At 35.9% G+C, this 20232-nt stretch overlaps 1 long non-coding RNA gene across 2 annotated transcripts; it reads left to right on the top strand.

The window, feature by feature from the left end:
• Nucleotides 1-1868: 1868 nt before the first annotated feature.
• LOC148763723 (uncharacterized) lies at nucleotides 1869-4099 on the top strand. Of its 2 annotated transcripts, none has more exons than XR_016025159.1 (2): nucleotides 1869-1987; nucleotides 3737-4099. It is a non-coding gene; the product is annotated as an uncharacterized LOC148763723 (long non-coding RNA). The 2 variants fall into 2 exon arrangements; XR_016025158.1 differs by lacking the exon at nucleotides 1869-1987 and adding an exon at nucleotides 2390-2712.
• The last annotated feature ends 16133 nt before the right edge of the window (nucleotides 4100-20232 follow it).

The raw sequence follows: 20232 nt of genomic DNA on the forward strand, positions 1-20232 counted from the left end.
ACCATCGTTTCTTAACTAATTACCATGTTCTTAATTAAAGTCATCTTTCCTAATAAAAAAAAACTAATCAAACTTTTCTAATTTGATTGAAGCCATTGTTGCTCACAAACAAATATTCACTTTCTTCAACATTCCTAAACCCAATGTCTCTTATAGTCAGAGTGTCCTATCCTTGCCTATAATTCTTATTCCTCCTCTAAAAATCATTTTTTGGGTAGTCTTGAATTTTCAAAAACTGTGAAAGATGTGAAGAAAGAATTTATTGTTGACTTTCTTTTTTCAAAATCATATCTGAGTATTCTTGGATTTCTTTACATTCTCTAAACCAACATACCTTATAGTCAGAATGTCATCTCCCTGTCTTCAATTTATATTCCTATCCCAAAAATCGTGCTTTGGGTAGTCTTGAATTTTCAAAAACTATGAAAAATGTAGAGAGAAAATCTATTATTGACTTCTTCTTAAAATCGTATATGAGTATTCACATATTTCTATACACCAATCAAGCAACAATAGCTTCAATCGAACTGGAAAAGTTGGATTAAGTTTTTCTTTTTGTTAAGAATGATGGTTGAAAACTGTAATGATATAAGAAAATATGGTAATCAGTTTGAAGCAATTAGGGATCTTTTTTTAAAGATGGAGAAGAAAGAATGAAGAGCGAAAATCACTCATTCAACCACGCTAAAGTCATCTACTGATAAGATCTAGAGCTTTATGATCTCGAAAAGCTTTAATAAATGGAGAAGCAGTTTGTTTTCAATTTTTATCGGGAATCTACCGTTAAAGATCTCAAGATCAGAGGTCAAACAGCTTTTTTGTCGATTTGGGCGAATCTTGGATGTTTTGTGGCTTTTCCCCATTTCAATATAAGAAAATGGTCTTCAACATACGCTTTTGTACAATATCAACATGAATCTGAGCAATTGAAAGTTGTTTCAAAGGTTAATGATTTTTGTTTAAACGGTGTGCCAATTCGTGCCATTATTGCTCTCAAGAATAGGTACGTGCAAAATTTCTCCAATTTTGTAGTGAATAATCAGGGAGTTTTTTTTTTCCTCCATGAGTAGGAGAGTTCCCCATTTGAATAATGGGACTTCTTTTGTGGAGGTTCTTGTTGGTAAAGTGGGAACTAGTAATGCTTATCCGTTTATTGAGGGCAAGAGATGTTTCGCTAGAGCAAAATCTCTTAAGACTCATTAGGTTCTTAGGGACAATCATCCTTCTATCGAAGGCAAGTGCTGTTATATGCAGATTGTGCCTCTTAAGGCTTCTCAGGTCCTAAGTGACAATTTAAAGTGGGATGAAGATTCTTGCAAACTCATGGTGCCTTTATTTGATATGGAATAAGCTGACAAATCGACAATTGGTTTTTTGAAAAAAGATTTTCAATTGGGACTTATTGAATCTTGCCTTTTTGCTCAAGGTATCCGTGTTCGTTTTTGTTATGCAGGTGATAAAGAAGCTCTTATTACTTTTTATGATAAGAACAAAAAGTTATCGTTGATTAAAGAGTGTTTTGACATGTTTGAGCTTTGGTTCTCATTTATTTCTTCTTATGTTCCTTGTTTGACTCCTAAAAAAAAATTAATCTAGATAAAAGTCGAGGATTTGCCAATTCATCTTTGGCATCTCAATGTCTTTAAAGCCTTGGGAGACCACTAGGGTACCTTTGTGTTGTTGGATAAAGTTATAGCTTCTAATCAACGTTTTAATTATGCTTGTCTTTTGATTGATAAGTTGAAGGACGATATTTTTCCCTTTTTGGGTAAGATTGTTATTAATGGGTGGTGCTATTATTTGAAAGGTTATCCTCTTGTTTTTTTGGATGTTAAGTTCCAGAATAAGATCGTTGAGGCATTGCAAGACTCCCAACTAAGTAGACCTTCTTCGAGCTCTCCACTAAGTTGTAGGAGTGAGAATGGTGCAACTTCAAAAAATGATCTTTTCTTCCTGGATAGAGCTCCAAGGTTCACAAATAATCATGGTGATTCCCTCTTTCTTCCTTTGAATTGTCCTTCTTGTTCTAATGCATTGGGAAATGCTATTTATGATGATTCTTAAATTCTTTGTAAAGAATTGACTGTGTCTAATCTTAAGAAAGCTTCCACTGATATCAAGAATAGAACGCTGCTTGATAGAAATGTTGTTTCAGATTCCTTTAAAGACCCACCTCCTCAGATAATATGTAGTCTGCCTTCTTCTAGAGAAGTAATTGATTTGGATCAAGCCATTATTAGGCCACATGATTATAAGTTCTTGGGCTCTAGCAATTTAGAGTCTTTTGTTTGTAAAGAAATTTAGGATATGGTTGGGCTGTGCTCTCCTGGTTCAGACTCTAGTGACTTTGGGTCTATTCTTCTTGAGAAAAATTGTTCCTATTTCGGGCCTTTCATCCCACAGTTCCCTTCCTCAGCTAAAATTAATAATACGAGTACGAAATTGAAGCAAAAGGCTAAAGTTAAGTTTGGTAAACCCATCAACAGTGTTCGAAAAAAAAAGAAAAAGACAAGTAAGAAAGGGGGGAAATGGTTAAACCAAGTCCTCTTGCGAATAAAAGAATCAGATGTTCTTCTTTGCTTGAGATCTAAGAAGCTTCCATGTTTAACCCTGATATTGGTCCCATTCTACCAATTTATCATGATGCTATGGCTATTATGAAGGTGATTCCAATCTCAATTAATGCCGATTTAGTGAAAAACTTCCATTAAGGTTTGTCTTCTCCTTTGCCCATTACTTTTGATTTGCACACTCCTTCTTATGAGAAATATAATTATATCGTGGTTCCCAACTCTTTTTCTACAAGTAACTCTCTTAATCTAAATATCTTTGACACTCTTATTGAGGTTGATGATGGCAATAGACGACTTGCACCTTTTTTCTAGCCATTCTAAAACTAAAATCAAACAATCTTCAAAAAGTTTAGTTCCTGCAAGAAAAGTTGTGAAAGAATGTTCTAAATCTAGAAGAAACAAGATCATTAGAAAAGGAATTGTCAACACCCTCAACGACCTTAAATATCTTTTTTCTTCTCCACTAGATAATCTGATCACTGATGTGGATATTAATCATAGGAACAAGGTGCTCATTGAATCTGGCGAAAAACATTGGGGTTTTGTTCCAAGATCTAGACCCTAAAATTATTAATGCCTTGATCAACATTGAGATTTCATAAGATTAGTGCATTTTCTGTTTTTTGTGCCTTGCTTTTCATGATGCATTTGCTTACTTGGAATGTTAGAGGTTTGAACAAAGCTAAAAGGAAAAGAAGAATTTGTTCTATGAATCCTTGTATGGTTTTTCTTCAAGAAACCAAATCGAAATCTGTTTGTTCTCGAATTTTCTCCAGCTTATGGTACCTTAATGATATTTCTTGGACTACGATGGTTTATGATGGTGCCTCTAAAGGGCTTATCTCTGCTTGAAAAGATTTTTTTTTTGTAATTCTCAAGTGGAAATAAAACATTTTATTCTTTTGACTGGTTCTCTAGAAAATGACAATAGAAAAATGGGGTTTGGGAATAGCTATGGTCTTTATAATGAAGAAGAATGAAGATCCATCTAAATTGAGATAGCTAACATTATTAATAATTCTAATGTTCCTTAGTGCCTTGCAAGAGACTTTAATGTTGTCTTCTCTCAAGATGAATGATTATGTTGGCTTGGTAGTGAGCAATTTATTTTTCATTTTCATGAGTTTATCAATGAAGTTGGTCTCTTGATATCCTTTTGTCAGGAAGTAGCTTCACTTGGTGTAATCACAGAGATCATCCTTCATTCAACTAGTTAGATCGATTTCTTATTCATCTGTTGTTTTATTCGAAATGGCACAATCTGATTTAGAGGAGTCTATCAGCATCTCTCTCAAAGCACAACCTTGTTTCTCTTAGTGATGGCTTAAATTCTTGGCGACCTAAGCCTTTTCATTTCTTCAATTATTTGCTTGAGGAGAATAGTTTTCAAGACCTTATGGATGTTGAATGGAAATGACTGCATGAGGGCTTAGAAGGTAGTGTTTCTTTATGGGATAAGCCGAAATCTCTTAAACTGAAAATCAAAGAAAGGCAATCTTTTAAATTCAGGAATCTCCTTAATCAAATTTCTGTCCTGGAATTCGACATTCAAGAAAAGTTAACGGCTATGCAGAATGATCCTCAAAATTGTTCTCTTAAAAATGACATTATTCTTCTTAAAGTTGAGCTGTGGAATCTCTATCGAGCGAAGGAACATTCATGGCATCAAAAGTCTCGAATCAGATGGTTTTTAGATGGGGATCGTAATACTAAATTCTTGCATACCGTGGCGTCTAATATAAGGAAGGTGAACTGGCTTGACAGAGTTAATGTTAATGGTAATATCCTCTCTGATCCTAAATCTATTTTCACTTTTGTAGTTGATTACTTTGAAAACCACTTCAAAAAACAAGTTGTCTCTAAAGTTGTTGAGTTTAATTGTCCCTTGAATTCTTTGGATTTTACTTTTGCTACTTCTCTAGAATAACTTTTCTCAGAAGTTGAGGTCTCAAATGGTAATAAAGCTCTTGGCTCGAATGGTTTTAATATGTCTTTGTTTAAGAATTAGTGGGTTAGGATTAAGAATGATGTTATGTCTATCTTTTTTTTATTTTTATAATTCTGGTTTTATCAATTAAGGTATGAATGCCTATTTTATCTCTTTGATTCCAAAAAAGAAAAATCCAGATAATCTTTTTGATTATAGGCCTATAAGTCTTGTGGGCAGTATTTACAAACTGGTGGTGAAGGTTCTGGCAAATAGGCTTAGCCTTGTTGTTGGGAAAATTGTTGGAAAACTCAATTTGCCTTCACCGAGGGTCGTCAAATTCTGGATTATGTGTTGGTATCTAATGAAAAAGGATTTTAATGGTGGCTTGGTGCTCGAAATTGATTTTCAAAAAGCTTTTGACTGCATCGATTGGGACTTTCTTAATTTCATCATGGTTAATATGAGGTTTGGTCCAAGATGGTGTAGATGGATTTTTTTTCTTGCATTTCCACTATGCAAGTTTTTGTTCTTATTAATGGTACCCCTACACGGCAATATTTTATGAGACGAGGTCTTCATCAAGGATGTCATCTTTCTCTTTTCCTCTTCAGTATTGTGGGAGAGTCATTAAGCTCGATGATCAACCAAGCTGTCTTTCCTTCATGGTGTTAATATCAGTAGGAATGGTTTGGTGGTTTCTTACTTGCAATTTGCTGATGACTTAATCTTTTTCTGCAAACCTGAGCTGGATAATCTCTTATGTCAAACCCTGTTCTATAAAATAATTACGACGTCATTTACATACTCAATAGAATGGTTACATATTTAGGAAGTTTGAGAAATCGTTAAAAGACGATATTACCCCTAATGGTAACATTAAGTTGATTAAGCCTCAACTAGTTCAAATAGGAATTTTAAGGTGAAATTAAGAGTGTCACAATTCAGGGATGACTCAAAATGGTAATTCGGAGTTCGAGAATCAATTTGGAGTCAAACCGAAATTTTCACTATTTAGGGGCAAAATGGTCATTTGCCACTTGGGGACAAAATGGAAATTTTTAGAAAAGATTTTTTTGGTCCATTTGACTTATTGGAGTATGATTTGAGTATTGGAGTATGATTTGGAGTTTAAAAGTGAAAAATTTTAATTCCAGTATAATTTGGAGTATAAGGGTGAAATGGTAATTTTGCCACCTCGGGGGCAAATCGGTAAATTTTCACCTCGACACTTGTCAAGACCAAGGGATTTTATTCATCATGGAAATGGATAAACATGAGAAATGTGTGGTGGAGAATTAAAGAATTAAAAGTTAAATATTTAAAATTTGAACCAATAAGGAAATGCCATGTGTCATGTTTTTATTATTTTATTATCTCTTCATAAAAAGGCAAAAAAAATCAGCCTATTTCTCCCATAGTGATCAGCCAAACCAGAAGAGAAGAGAAACCAAGGAAAAACAAACCCTAGGTGGGACAAATCAAAGAGAAAGTGTTGGAATTCAAGGATTTGATCAAGCAAAGGTAAAATTTCTTTGATTTTGCTAGTGATTTACCTTACCCATGCATTTTCCCTTAATTTCCATGGTTAAATTACATGTTTTCATGATGAATTCATGGCTGGTCAAAATGGGTATGGAGAGAGAATGATCTTGGATTGGTTTGATTTTTAGGTATGTTAGTGTTTTTAGGTGATTAATGATGTGTAGCATGAAAACAAGTGAAGAAAACCACCAAAGGTTTGGTGCCCATCAATAGTCGAATTCTCTAAGTGAATAAAGAGGAAGAATGGGATGTTATTCTAGGTGATTTGATTAAGAAATAATAGTTTTTGGTGTAGGAATTAATGAATTATGGAGAGAAAATTAAGTAGGAAAAATCACGGAGTTAGTGTACCATTGTTGGCCAAAAGTTCCAAGAAGAAAAGTGAAGATAAATTTTGCCTAATTGTGTGTTAATTAGTTGTGCTTGGTGAATTGAGGGATTGGAAAAGAAATGGAGTAAGTTGGAGTGAAATTGGACGCATTGGCCAATTTATTGGATGAAAAATCGACTTAGGTCAATACCGGGTCTAGATGGCCACCTGTGTATTTTTCATTTCATATCATGCATATATATCGAGCCTGAAATAGCTTATGACTGTTAGACACAATTTAATTGAAATATGTGCCATGGATTATGGCTAGGTGGTGAGCCATTAGATACGGGTAAAGGACTGTACCCGTGGATTGAAAATAGGAGTATATCGACTCTTAGAACTGTGAGTAAACTTACTATAATCTTAATTATCTAGAGTAGATTTATTTTAATTGTGTGATTTTATGAAAAAATGGTTTAATTGAAAAATTATTGTGTTTTATGGGAAAATGAGATTTTATAAAATAATTTTATAAAATTTTTGAAAATTTAATAATGATTTCAAAAATAGAGTAATTGGAGACCTATACTATGATTGTGTTGTTTATCCATGATTTTAAATTAAATGGCTTATGATAAATGTGGGTATGACTGGTTATTTTTATGATTTTAAGAATATGTGAACTGCTTTGATTTGCCTTGAATGTGTTAAGTGAGCCATGTCATACTATTGTGATTTTATTGGTTGGTGAATTATAAAGTGGGTACTGCAGTGACGGGGGTTCCGTGAGCCAGCCTAATTAGAGGGGCACGGTTCCCAATTATTGAGCTTACCTCGATTGGAGAGGCACGTAGAATAACTCCCGAGGTAGGATTTGTGGGCACTCAGTGACGGGGTTTCGTGGATCGGCCTAATTAGAGGGGCACGATTCCCAATTATTGAGCTTACCTCGATTGGAGAGGCGCGTAGGATAACTCCCGATGTAGGATTTGAGTACACTTCACGCTGGCCACCATGTGAAATTGGGACTCAGCCAACGCCAAGGAACGACTGTGTTGTCAAAGGTGAAATGTGTTTGTGTGTGTGATAATAAATAGCCTTGGCGATCTCGGTAAGATGCCTCCGCGGGGTATCCCCGAGAATGGATTTTTGGCAAGGGCCAAGTTTTGAAAAGTGCATAAGCCATGTTGAGTAATTGAATGAAATCCAATTATTTATATGGGTTAGGATGACCTATTTTAATTGTCTCCTATTACTCGGCTTTAGATTATTTTGATGATGTTTGTCTACTCACTGGGATTATGTAATCATAATCTCACCCATCTTCCTATCCATTTTTCAGGCTCAGGACAATTTGTTGATAGTTAATTAAGATAAGAATTAATCTCGAAGTTGTATCCTAGAAAGTAAGGGTTCATAGCCCTACATCTTCTTAGTCAGTTGGGGGCCCACGTATCACTGTAAAAGTAATTTTATTCTTCAGTTATTTGATTTAAAGTATGTATGAATATATTTAGCTTTTACACCATGTTTTTGGTGAGTTTCGGTATTTTTGAAGAAAAATGACGAAAATGCCCCTGTGAGCCAGAAAGTAATATTTTATTATTTTGATTTGGAAATGACTTATGATTTTTTTGAAATGTGAGATTTAATAACTGTCGCTCACTGGGGAGATGCGAAAGCTGATGCTAAGCCTTGCGGGGTTTCGATCGGCATTCGGGGTAATGAGTGCCTATCGGGACGTCGCGACGGTTGTCACGGGCTTGATGGGAGTTTCGGGTCGTGACATCTTATGCATCAAAAGAATTCTCTATGGCTTTCAACGTTTTTCGAGTTTAAAGGCTAATCTCCAAAAGAGTCATTTATTTGCCATTGGGGTGGAGCATAATTTTATTGACCATTAGGCTCACCTTATCTCTGACAAGGTTGGTACCTTTCCTTCCATTTATCTTGGTTTTCCTATTGGTGTGCATCTTAATTCTAATGTCCTATGGAATCCGATTGTGGAAAAGTTCAAAGCTAAATTGGCAAGTTAGAAAGCTAATCTTCTTTCCACCGGGGGCAGGGTCACTCTTATCAATTCTGTCTTATCTGCGCTCTCGGTTTATTTTATGTCCTTTTTCTGGATTCCTATTGGAATTAAAGAAAAGCTAGGCAGAATTATTAGGAAGTTTCTTTGGAGTGGGAATAGTGGCAGTAGAAAATTGCATTATGTCAAATGGGAGGTGATTTGTCCCCCTAAAGAGTTTGGTGGCTTAAGCATTTTTAATCTACACCTTAAAAATTTTGCTTTACTTTATAAATGGATATGGAGGTTTGGTGAAGAAGGAAAACTTCTGGTGCAATATTATTGTTGAAAAAAATGGAATGAACCCCTTATCCCTTATGCCTTGTTGCTCTTTGAGAAAATCATCTTCTTTATGGAAGAATATTACCAAGCCTCTTTCTTCCAATGATGATTTATCTAAATTGATCAAAGATGGTATTAGCTTCATCCCTAGGAAAGGCAATAAAATTAAATTTTGGTATGGCAATTGGACGGATGGGCTCCCCTTCAAGATCTCCTATCCTCGTATCTTTGCTTTGTCCTCAAACAAATATGGTGTTCTTGCTGATTTTGGTGACTGAATTAGTGATATTTAAGCTGAAAAATCCCCCCGAGGGGGAATTTTTTTGATTGGGAAAAATATCAACAGCAGCTTCTCCTCGACATTATTAATAACTTCTTTCTCGACAAGGTTGATTTTGATAAAATCATTTGGAAAGGAAAACAAGTGGTTCTTATTCTTTTTGTAGTTTCTATATTTATGCCTTTAAAGCTTTTGGCAATCCAAATGGGAATAGTAAATTTTGGAACCTTATATGGCCTAATCTTGCTCCTCCTAAGTGTGAGGTCTTTTGTTGGCAAGTCATGAAAAGGCATATTGCTTGAAGGGTGAGCCACTTGGATGAGGAATTCTTAATAGCAATGCTGCACTTTGTCCCATCTGTTTTTCTGATGTTGAAACTATTGAACATCTGTTTATCAAATGTCATCATGTTTGGAAAGTTTGGTCTCTTTGGATTAATGCTTGGGCCTTTTCATGGGCTCTCCCCTGGAAATATGAGGGATTTTTATTTCTTGGAACACTTTTTGTAGTGAATGTGAGCATAATCCAGTTTGGAGGATGGCTTTTATGGCTATTTTATGGACAACATGGATTCATAGAAATAATCTTGTTTTTAATGGAAAGATTTGGGATTCTAACTTATTTTTTTATGTTGTTAAGTTGAGAGTTGGTTGGTGGGCTAAAGCTAATTGGCCTCTCTCCAAATTTTAGAGATGGTTAAAGATCCTATTTTCATTAAAGCTTTTCCTTCTAACAAGAAAACTAAAAAAAGTTACGATTGGAATAAGCTTCCTTTTGATGCTCTGAAATTCAACTTTGATGGTGCTTCCCGTGGTTGTCTTGGTCATGCTGGCATTGGAAGAGCACTTTGGGATTACCAAGGTTAAGTGAAAATTCTTTTTTCTAAGCGATTGGGTATGAGTGATTCTAACATGGTAGAAATTCTAGCTATCAAAGAAGACTTCTGCCTCTTTGCTACTTCTCCGTGGTATAACAATCACTCCTTCATTGTGGAATCTAATTCTTCTAATGCTATTAAATAGGTTAATCATCCTTCTTTAATGCCTTGGTGTTTTTAAGGGATTATGAATCAGATCAATTGTTTCAAGAGGAAAATTGATGTCACGACCTGATACTCCCCTCGAGCCCGTGACAACTGTCGCGGTACCTCGATAGAAACTCATTTCTCGAAATGCCAACCAGGACCCCGTAAGACTTAATATCAATATCTCATTTCTCCCGTAAGTAACCGTTGTCGAAAATCATGTTCTAGAAGATTTTAAGTTGTTTCCAACTCAAAACAAATGAAATAATAATTTTTGTCTCACAGGGGTATTTTAGTCATTTTTCTCTAAAAATTTCAAAACCGGCTAAAATGTAATATACGAGTACAAAACATATAATTCATAATCAAAAGTGACTTTTAAAGTCTAAAATCTTCATTTAAAACGAAATTTTGATTATTTGGATATAATAAGAAAATAAAAGAAATATTAAGTAAAATATTCTATTTTCTTATAAAATAATATTTTTAGAGTTATACATAAATAATTTTTATAGCGTAAAAGTTAAATAAATTCATACATACTGTAATACAGTAAGGCAAAGTATTTAAATTAATTTACAATAATAAGTAGGCCCCTGAATAAACACAAGAAAAGAGGATTATAAACCTACAGTTTGAAGAATGCAAACCCAACGGTAGTCCTCGATGAGATCAGCTATCTACAGTCTAATCTAAGCCTGAAATGGAGGGAAATGAGGCTGGTGAGATTATAAAATCGTAATGAGTAAACAAACATCATTCAAAAGATCTAAAGTCCGAGTAAAAGGAGACTATTAAAACATTTCAGCCAAATAAGTTTTTCATAACATAAGTATTCATTTCATTTAAATAGTCAACATGGCTTATGAGTATTTAAAAAAAAAACTTCGCTCCTGCCAATCATTCTCGGGGATACCTTGACCGAGGCATCTTACTGAGTCCGCCAAGGCTGTAAAAATTTTGTATACACAAAAACAGCCGTTCCTTGGCGTTAGCGGAGTTCATCGTCACGAGGTGGTTCGGTGTGATGTGGACTCTAACCATACCTCAGGAGATACCCTACGCGCCTTTCCGACCGAGGTACATATTTATATCCGAATTTCGTGCCCCTCTAATAGGTTGGTCCACAGAATTCGCCCACTGCAGCAAGCTAAACCCACCATATAATAAAATTTTAATAGCATGACAGAGCTAATATAATATTACCTAGCCTGCAAGGGTAAAATAAAACAATTCATACAATTCATAAAACACAGCCCAACCAATCATGCCAACATAATAACAATATAACATAAGCCATCAATTTTCAATCATAAATTTACAACATACTAGTGGTCTTCAATTACTCTATTTTCAAAATCGTTATTTCGTTTCGAGACAATTTATAAAGTCTTTTCATTTAAACACATTTTGTTTGCAAAACATAAAAATTTACCATTTGAACTCATTTTCATAAAATTCACCAAAACCGAATAGAAACATACTTTAGATAATTAAAATGATGGTAAGGTTACTCACAATGTCTAGAGTGGGGATTTTCGAAATACTCAGACTACTGGTCCTCGGGTACAATTCCCTTGCCTTTACCGGAGGACTCACCACCTTGACACAGTACAAAATCGAGAAATTCACCACATTGGTACTAAATTAAAATTAAACTAATTTAGACTACTAATGCATGATATGGAATGCAAAATGTCTGATTAATCGCTTAAATGTAATATTCGACCTAAGTCACACTATACTCGGTCTAATCGGCTAAAATCTCCAATTTAACTCCAAATCAATTCTTTTCACTTTCTACACTCCAATTATACCTAAATTACCTCAGTAACTATGAATGAGATTCAATTTATCAGTCTCGGGTCAATAATCACACATGTCTATACATTGAGCAAAAATTCAGATTTTCACACCAAAATTTCCCATTTAATTTCTAGCCTCACCAAACATCAAATATCACCAAAATATCATGAAATATCATCAATTTCAGCCTCAGTATTCTCCCTAGAAATTTCGACCTCTTATGGGTAATGGGAAAAAATGAATTTTTTTCTTGTTGTTTTGTTTCTAAATATGCTAAACTAACTAAAAACACTAACATAACTTAGAATCAAATCAATCCAACTTCATTCTCTCTCCATACCCATTTGGTCAGCCATGAATTCACCATGAAAACGTGAAATTTAATCATGAAAAATAAGGAGAAATGCATGGGAAAGGTAGATCACGAGTCAAAATCAAGAAAATTTGCCTTTATTTACTTGATTCCTTGAAATCCCACACTTTTTCTTCAATTGTCCCACCTAGGTTTTGTGTTTTTCCTTTCCTCTCTTTGTTCTTACTATGGCAGACCACATGAAGAGAAAATGGGATAAATATGGGCTGATTTTTATGAAAAATAATAAAATATCCTTACTTGACACATGTCACTGCTTATTAGTCCATTTTTCTTTCTTTTTTATACTTTAATAATTATGCTTCCATTCTCCACCACATGATTAGTCAAAGGTCAAAATGAGGATAAGGGAAGACCATGTGCTGGACAAGTGTCCTGGTGGTAGAAAATTACGATTTTGCCCCTAAGGTGGCAAAATTACCATTTTACCCCTATGCTCCGAAAAATACCAGCATTACAATTTTTCACTTTTCAACCTCAAATTATACTCCAATAAGTCAAATATGATCAAAATCTTTCAAAAAAAATTCTTATTTTGTCCTCGAGTGGCAAAATTACCATTTTACCCCTAGATAGCGAAATTTCCAATTTAACTCCAATTCAATCCTCGAACTCCGAATCACCATTTTAAGTCATTCTGGGACTTTAAAATTCTCAATTTCACCTTAAATTCTCTATTTGATCTAGTTTGAAGCTTAATTCAACTTAGTTATACTATTAAGTACACTACCGGCTTTTAACGATTTTCGGGGCTTTCCTAGCATGCAAACATGTTATCCATCACATGCATGTCATGACAAGTATTTTATAAGGTCAAGCTTTACAGCACTACCTCCCTTAAAATAAAATTTTGACCTCAAAATTTCACTTACCGGACTCGACAAAAAGATATGGGTATTGGCTTCTCATCTGGTGCTCGACTTCCCACGTTATCTCCTCCATTCAAGCATTCTTCCACAATACTTTCACCATTGGAATGCTTTTGTTCCTCAACACTCGATCCTTTCGATCTAGAATACATACCGGCTGCACCTCGAACTTCAAATCTTCATGCAACTCAATTGGAGGTGTCTCTAGAATATGGGAAAGATCGGGAACATAATTTTTCAACATCGAGACGTGGAAGACATTATGAATCCGATCTAACTCCAGGGGTAATTCAAGTCTGTAAGCCACTGGCCCAATCCTTTCAATGATACGGAAGGGTCCAATATATCTCAGATTAAGCTTTCCCCGCTTCGCGAATCGAATCACACCTTTCATTATCCAATAAATACCACAAATTATCACAATAGTGTAATCTAATAAGATTTAATACTTGAAATTTTCAAATTATTACCTTTCCAAGGAGAAACCTTAAGAAAAACTTTATCATTGACTTCAAACTCCAAATCTTTCCTTCGTTTATTAGAATAATTCTTTTACCTATATTGAGCTGTCTTTAATCGCTCTCGAATAATCTTGACCTAGTCATTTGTCATATCAATAAATTCCACATTAAACAATTTCCTCTCTCTCACTTCATCCAAACAGAGTGGAGTTCGACACTTCCTTTCATACAAAGCCTCGTATGGTGCCATCCCAATACTAGACCGAAAACTGTTATTATACGCGAACTCTACCAATGAAAAATGTCTGTCCCAACTCCCAATAAAGTCAATGACACAAGCTCATAGCATATCTTCTAGAGTCTGAATAGTTCTCTCAGATTGACCATCTATTTACGGATGAAAGGCAGTACTAAATCTCAATTTAGTTTCGAAAGCTTCCTGAAATTTTGACCAAAATCGAGAAGTAAATTGAGGGTCTCGATCTGACACAATAGAAACTGAAACTCCGTGTATCCTCACAATCTCATCTATATAAAGTTTTGCTAGTTTCTCAATAGAATACGTGCTATGGATAGCCAAGAAATGGGCGAACTTAGTCAATCTATCAACAATCACCCAAATAGCATCTTTCCCACTCTGTGTCCGCGAAAAACCCAATACAAAGTCCATAGTCACGTGTTCCCACTTCCATTCAGGAATCGGTAAAGGCTGAAGAGTACCTGACGATTTTTTATGCTCCGCCTTGATCTGTTGTCATGTGAGACATTTCGCTACAAACTCTGCTATGTCTCGTTTCATACCCGACCACCAATAACTTTCTTTAATAGTCCGATACATCTTGGTGCTTCCGAGATGTAAAGCATAGGCGGAAGAATAAGCTTCCTCCAAAATAGCTCATCTCAACTGATCATCCTTAAGGACATAAATTCGGTCTATAAGCATCAAAGTACCATCATCACTGAGTCTAAACTCACTAATTTCTCCATCTTGCAGCTTTTGAACTTCCTGCTTCAACCAATTATCGGATTTCTGTAATTCTCTTATATGATTCAACAATGAAGGTCTCACAACGAAACTAGCAAGTAGGGTTCCATCCTCACCATTATTCAACTAGATCCCTAGAGATTTCATCTCAAGTAACATCGAAAAATAAGAACTTTGAAGTACTGCTAATGAATACGAGGATTTACGACTTAAAGCATCCGCTACAACATTTGCCTTTCCAAGATGATAATCAATTACCAAGTCGAAATCCTTAATCAACTCCAACCATTGTCTCTGTCTCAAGTTAAGCTCTTTCTAGGTGAGCAAATATTTCAAACTCGTATGATCAATAAAAATCTGACAACGCTCACCATATAAATAATGTCTCTAAATCTTCAATGCGAAGACTACTGCTGCTAACTCCAAGTCATGAGTAAGGTAATTCGTCTCATGCTTCTTCAACTGCCGGGAAACATAAGCTATTACTTTCTCATCCTGCAACAACACACACCCTAATCCCAACTTAGATGCATCACTGTACACCATAAATTCTTTTCCATTAACAGGAAGTGTTAAAATGGGAGCGGAGGTTAACCGGTTCTTTAGTTCTTGAAATCGATTCTCACAAACATCATCCCACTCAAACTTAACTCCTTTACGAGTCAAACGAGTCAGAGGAGTTGCTATCAATGAAAATCCCTAAACAAACCTTCGATAATAACCAGCTAAGCTAAGGAAATTGCGAATCTCAATTACCGTTCTCGGTTACTCCAATTGTAAGATTGCCTCAATCTTCTTGGGATCGACATAAATTCTAGCTCCGGACACCACATGTCCCAAGAAAACCATTTCCTTTAACCAGAACTCACATTTAGAGAACTTGCCATAAAGTTGTCTCTCGCGCAAAGTTTACAACACAATGCGCAAATGGGCAGCATGTTCATCATCATTCTTCGAATATACCAGGATGTCATCTATGAATACTATCACAAACTTATCCAAGTATGGATGGAACACCCTGTTCATAAGATCCATAAAAGTTGTCGGGGTATTAGTCAAACCAAACGGTATCACCAAAAACTCATAATGCCCATAACGCGTCCTAAAAGCAGTCTTGGGAACATCCTGCTCCTTAATCTTCAACTGATAATACCTAGACCTCAAATCAATCTTAGAGAACACCATAGCACCTCGTAACTGATCAAAAAGATCATCAATCCAGGGTAAAGGGTATTTATTCTTGATGGTCACTAGGTTCAACTGACGGTAATCGATACACAATCGAAGAGTGTCATCCTTCTTCTTTACAAATAGGACTGGTGCTCCCCAAGGAAAAGTGCTAGGGCGAATAAAATTCTTATCCACCAAATCTTGCAATTGGGCATTCAGTTCCTTCAACTCTACAGGAGCCATTCAATACGAAGGGATAGAAATAGGTGCTGTACCCGAAAAAAAATCAATAGAGAACTCAAGCTCTCGATCAGGAGGTAGTCCCGGTAAATCATCAGGAAATATATCAAGAAACTCACTTACTATTGGGTCATCTTCTAACTTAGGTTCCCTCTTTGAAGTATCGATCACGTGAGCCAAATAAGCTAGATACCATTTCTGCATTAGTTTCAAAGCTTTAATGGTCGAGATTACACAAGATGGTAATACTCGACGTTCCCTTGTAAATACAATCTCTGTTCCCTCTGAATTTCAAAGAACAACTTCTTTCCTAAAACAATCCACATTCGCCCGATGTGCAGTTAACTAGTCCATACCCAATATCAAATCGAAATCTTGGATTTCTAGAGGAATCAAGTCTCCCCTAAATTCTTCCTCACCTACCCTTACCCCACAGTCTCTATAGCAACTGTTTCTAACTAGTTTTTCTCCTAAATGGGTGTGAACTGCAATTTCTTCCTCTAATGGTGATAGGTTTCTATCAAAAATTGATGCAAATGCCGTGCTCACATACGACTTATCTGAGCCAGAATCTATTAAAACATAAGCATCTTTATCAAATAAAGACATAGTACCTGTCACTGCTCCAAGTCAGACTCGTGCCTCATCTTCCGTCACAGCGAAAACTCTTGTCGAGGTACGAGTCTGTGGTCTCGAAGGTGGATATGTCGGGGTGTTACTCTCTACACCAGACTGTATAGCCACTCCCTACCTCGATGGTAACCCAGAAGGATCTCTCTTCTGTATATCCGTACGAGCTGGTGGAGATGGAGCAGTTGTAACAGCCCGTCTCAGCTGTGGGCAATCACTCCTAAAGTGACTTGATTGACCACAATGATAACATCGTACCGGTGCCTTACACTGCCCAACATGATTCTTCCCACACTTCCTACATCTATTAGAACCTCCAGAACTCTTCCCAGAAGTAGTCATATCAGATCTATTAAATCTTGGAGGCCTATGCTGTGTCTATGAAAATGGAGGTCGAGGAGATGTCACCAAAACAAAGGTAGTACTCCTTGAAGCAGATGAGTCTTTGCCTCTTTTTACTGGCTGACTAGAAGATATACCCAGACTACTCCTTTTTGCAACCTCGGTTCGAATCCTCCTATTCTCAATCGCGAGTTTCTTAGCCTATAAAGCCATTTGTACCACCTCTTTATGTGACTCCCTACCCGTCACTGTCATCTGCTCTTTAATCTCATTACGGAGCCCTTTCTCAAAATAATTGGCCTGATCTTGCTCAAATTTCACCAGATTCGGGACATATAACATCAACTCGTTAAAACGAGTCTCGTACTCCTCTACTGTTAGATTTCCTTATTTCAAGCTCAAAAATTCTCTCTTCTTTTCTTTCTTATGGAAATAAGTGAAATACTGACCATTGAATTCCTTGAGAAAGTCAGACCATGTCTGAGGAGTAGTGGAACGAGACTTCACCGAATTCTACCAGGTACGAGCCCTCTTCTCTAGCAATCTCGTAGCCACCATTAGCTTCATATCATCATCCAACCTCAAATCAGAGAGTGTCTCCGAAACCTGATTAATCCAGTCTTTTGCCACGGTGGCATCCAACTCACCCGTGAAAGAAACACAACCCAATGTCTAGCCTCCTTCAGCTTCTTGAAAATGGATACATTCTGTACAGGCGAAACTGAAAGAATAGCTAAAGGCACTATAGGTGGAGCCTGACCAATCTGAGCTTGACCAGCCATTGCGGTAAAGAATGCTGCCAATGCCTATGCTGCCTCAGTAGGCATGGCAGGAATACCAATAGGTGGCGGAAGATGTGTAGGATGTGGAGAAGTCTCAGCTTGCTCAGCAGCAAGTGCTGCCCAAATGGTAGACGCAGTCGATTCTTCTCGTACTGCATTTAGTTGACGACGTTGGGAACGACCTCTTCCCCTCCCAACCGATCTAGTAAGAGGTGGGCGTCCACATCGAAGAGGCATAATAATCTATAAGAGAAAACGAGCAAGTTTAGGGAACCTTAGGCTCTATATGCATATGCATGCATTCTATTCAACCTAACCTAACTTAATCCGGGGCCACTCTGATATTGTAAATTTTTTTTAAACCACTTTAAAACCAAAAACTCTTATCTTTAAAACCAAAAGCTCTTATACGAATCGAATTGTCTCGACCTGGTATTCCTCTCGAGCCCGTGACAACTGTCGCGGTACCCAAATTGACACTCATTTCCCAAAATGTCAATCGGGACCCCGCAAGGCTTAATATCAGTATCTCATTTCCCCCGTGAGTAACCGTTGCCGAAGTCATGCTCTAGAAGATTTTAAGCTGTTTTCAACTCAAAACAAATGAAATAATAATTTTCGTCTCACAAGAGTATTTTAGTCATTTTTCCCCAAAAATTTTGAAACCGGCTAAAATGTTATATACGAGTACAAAACATATAATTCATAATCAAAAGTGAGTTTTAAAGTCTAAAATCTTCATTTAAAATGAAATTTCGATTATTTGGATATAATAAGAAAATAAAAGAAATGTTAAGTAAAATATTTTATTTTCTTATAAAATAATATTTTTAGAGTTATACGTAAATAATTTTTGTAGCGTAAAAGTTAAATAAATTCATACATATTGTAATACAGTAAGCCAAAGTATTTAATTTAATTTACAATAATAAGTGGGCCCCCGAATAAACAAAAGTAAAGAGGACTATAAACCTACAGTTTGAAGAATACAAACCCAACGGTAGTCCTCGATGAGATCAGCTATCTACAGTCTAATCTGAGCCTGAAATGGAGGGAAAGGAGGTTGATGAGATTATAAAATCTCAGTGAGTAAACAAACATCATTCAAAAGATCTAAAGTCCGAGTAAAAGGAGACTATTAAAACATTTCATCCAAATAAGTTTTTCATAACATAAGTATTCATTTCATTTAAATAGTCAACATGGCTTATGAGCATTTTAAAAAAAACTTGGCTCTTCCCAAAATCATTCTCAGGGATACCTTGGCCGAGGCATCTTACCGAGTCCGTCAAGGTTGTAAAAATTTCGTATACACGAAAATATATTTTTAGTTTAAAAAACACAGCCGTTCCTTGGCGTTAGCAGAGTTAATCGTCACGAGGTGGTTCGGCGTGACGTGGACTCTAACCATACCTCAAGAGATACCCTACGCTCTTCTCCGACCGAGGTACATATTTATATCCGGATTTCGTGCGCCTCTAATAGGCTGGTCCACAGAACTCGCCCACTGCAGCAAGCTAAACCCACCATATAATAAAATTTTAACAGCATGACAGAGCTAATATAATACTACCCAGCCTGTAAGGGTAAAATAAAACAATCCAAACATCAAGAGATACCGAATAAAAACATACTTTAGATAATTAAAATGATGGTAAGGTTACTCACAATGTCTAGAGTGGGGATTTTCGAAAAACTCAGACTACTAGTCTCGGGTACAATTCCCTTGCCTTTACTGGAGGACTCACCACCTTGACACAGTACAAAATCGAGAAATTCACCACATTGGTACTAAATTGAAATTAAACTAATTTAGACTACTAATGCATGATATGGAATGCAAAATGTATGATTAATTGCTTAAATGTAATATTCAACCTAAGTCACACTATACTTGGTCTAATCGGCTAAAATCTCTAATTTAACTTCAAATCAATTCTTTTCACTTTCTACACTCCAATTATACCTAAATTACCTCAGTGACTATGAATGAAATTTAATTTATCAGTCCCGGGTCAATAATCAAACATGTCTATACATTGAGCAAAAATTCAGATTTTCACACCAAAATTTTCCATTTAATTTCTAGCCTCACCAAACATCAAATATCACCAAAATATCATAAAATATCATCAATTTCAGCCTCAATATTCTCCCTAGAAATTTCGGCCTCTTATGGGTAATGGGAGAAAATGAATTTTTTTCTTGTTGTTTTGTTTCTAAATATGCTAAATTAACTAAAAACACTAACATAGCTTAGAATCAAATCAATCCAACTTCATTCTCTCTCCATACCCATTTGGTCAGCCATGAATTCACCATGAAAACATGAAATTTAATCATAAAAAATAAGGAGAAATGTATGGGAAAGGTATATCACAAGTCAAAATCAAGAAATTTTACCTTTGATTGCTTGATTCCTTGAAATCCCACACTTTTTCTTTAGTTTTCCCACCTAGGTTTTGTGTTTTTCCTTTCCTCTCTTTGTTCTTACTATGGCCGGCCACATGAAGAGAAAATGGGATAAATATGGGCTTATTTTTATGAAAAATAATAAAATAT

This window comes from Theobroma cacao, chromosome 3, assembly GCF_053813885.1.
Source record: "Theobroma cacao isolate CCN51 chromosome 3, ASM5381388v1, whole genome shotgun sequence".
Lineage (NCBI taxonomy): Eukaryota > Viridiplantae > Streptophyta > Magnoliopsida > Malvales > Malvaceae > Theobroma > Theobroma cacao.